The 2,174-nt window shown below is 50.4% G+C and overlaps 1 protein-coding gene across 1 annotated transcript in view; it reads left to right on the top strand.

Annotated features, from left to right (window-relative positions):
• Positions 1-2,174, top strand: part of IGLON5 (IgLON family member 5) — a 347,431-nt gene that overhangs the window by 199,806 nt on the left and 145,451 nt on the right. The gene's annotated exons all lie outside the window — the stretch shown is intronic.

The following is a 2,174-nucleotide window of genomic DNA, read 5'->3' as shown; positions in this document are numbered from 1 at the left end:
GTGTCTGAGCTGCAGAGTGTCGCCCCGCCCACCCCCCCCCATGTCTCTGGATGGATGGGGGGATCGCTGGTGCTGGAGGTGACCCAGATTTCAGCACACAGGAATCCGCATTCTGTATTCAGCGTCCGTCCCATCAGGAGCTTAAACTGTTCAGTTAACGAGTCGGGAGCTGGCAGCGGGAAATCTGCAACGCCGGCCCTTTAATCCGGCCCTGCAGAACCCCCGCTGTCCCTGCACCGCTCTGCACTGCCAATGGGACTGCGGAACGCAGCTTGTAGACACGGCACTGCACTGCTGAGCCCGCTGCAGCCAGACATCGCAGCGCACTGCATATCCCACTGCAGGACACAGTCTATAGACATCGCTCTGCACAGCATCTCCCATGTCAACCAATATCCATTTCATTAAAGTAGAACTGAAGGCACAACAAAAGTAAGGGAAGGTTATAACCCCTGGAAGCAGTGGTCTCTCCTCAGTGGTCTGACACACCCCCTTGCTGAGCTGTCCAATCAGGAGCAAGTATGATATTTGCCTATTGCAGCGCTATAGGTCTGACTCAGCAGGAAGGGGGGGGGGGTTGCTGGACCTCTGCAGAGAGAGAGCGCTGCTTCCTTTCACAGAGCAAAGGTTCCAATCTGTAACTCCGTCCGCACTGAGACAGTTCATTGAGAGTTTATCAGAGACACCGAGTTCGGCCCAAGGTCTTGGCAGGCTGGTTTCCATCTGTGTCCCATTGGGGGATTTCGCCTTCACTTCCTGTCCAATAGTCACAACAAGAAGTAAGAGGAGATCCCTCCAAAGCATAGTGAAATCCCTGGTGGTCACCCAGAACTAGTGTCCCCATTGGAAGATTTGCGATCCATTCCTGTTCTGGGGACATCTGCCATTTGTATCTCATTGGGGGGATTTCCCTTCACTTCCTGTCTGTGTGCAACTACAGGAGGTAAGAGGAGATCCCTCCAAAGAATAGGGAAATCCCTGGTGGTCACCCAGATCTAGTCTCCCCATTGGAAGATTTCCGATTAATTCCTGTTCTGGGGACATCTGCCATTTGTATCTCATTGGGGGGATTTCCCTTCACTTCCTGTCTGAGTGCAACTACAGGAAGTAAGAGAAGATCCCTCCAAAGTAAGGAGAATCCCTGGGGGTCACCAGAGCTAGTGTCCCTATTAGAAGATTTCCCATCCATTCATGTTCTGGTGACGTGCCATCTGTGTCTCATTGGGGGTCTTTTACGTTGCTTCCTGTCTAATAACAACTACCGGAAGGGAGAGGAAATCACCAGGGATTTCCCTGACTTTGAAGGGATTTCCTCTCTCTTCCTGTAGTTGCTATCAGACAGGAAGTAAAGAAAAATCTCCCGAAAGAGAAACATGTCACAACAACAGGAATGGATGGGAAATCTTCCAATCGTGACTTTAGTGCTGACCGCCAGGGATTCCCCATCTATTCCTGTCCTCGTGACATCTGCCATGTGTCTCTTTGGGGAGATTTTCCTTTACTTCCTGTCCAATAGCAACCACAGGAAGTGAGAGGAAATCCCTCCAAAGAGAGCGAAATCTGGTGCTGTCCTCATTGGAGTATTTCCGTCTGTTCCTTTTCTGGTGACCCCCAGCGATCTCCCTCACTTTGTAGGGGTTTCTTCTCACTTCCCCTTGTGGCTATCGGACAGGAAGTGAAGGGAAATCTCCCCAATTGGGCACAGGTGGCAACCAGCCTCCCAGCATGCTGCAGAGAAGGACCCTTTCTCCTTGTATGGAAGCAGTGGTCTCTCTGCAGAGGTACGACACACCTCTTTCTAAGTCAGACCTATAGCTTTGCAATAAGCAAATATTATGTTGGCTTCTGGTCGGAGAACTCTAGCTCTGACTCAGCGGTGGGGGTGGGGTTGTCAGACCTCTGCAGAGAGACCATTACTTCCATAAAGCATGTGAGCATGATTTTTTGCCAATCACAGAGCTATGGGTCTGACTTAGAGGTCAGACCTTTGCAGAGAGACCACTGCTTCCATACACAGAACAAGTGAGCATGATTTTTGCCTAATGCAGAGTTATAGGTCTGACTAAGCAAGGGGTGCGCCAGACCTCTGCAGAGAGACCGCTGCTTCCATACACAAAGCAAGTGAGCATTATTTTTGCCTATCACAGAGCTATAGTTTTGATTTAGCATTAGCA

The sequence above is a fragment of the Nanorana parkeri genome, unplaced genomic scaffold, assembly GCF_000935625.1.
Source record: "Nanorana parkeri isolate BGI_ZX_2015 unplaced genomic scaffold, ASM93562v1 scaffold155, whole genome shotgun sequence".
Taxonomy (NCBI): Eukaryota; Metazoa; Chordata; class Amphibia; order Anura; family Dicroglossidae; genus Nanorana; species Nanorana parkeri.
Note: the sequence above shows the minus strand (reverse complement) of the source record. Positions and strands in the feature narration are given on the sequence as shown.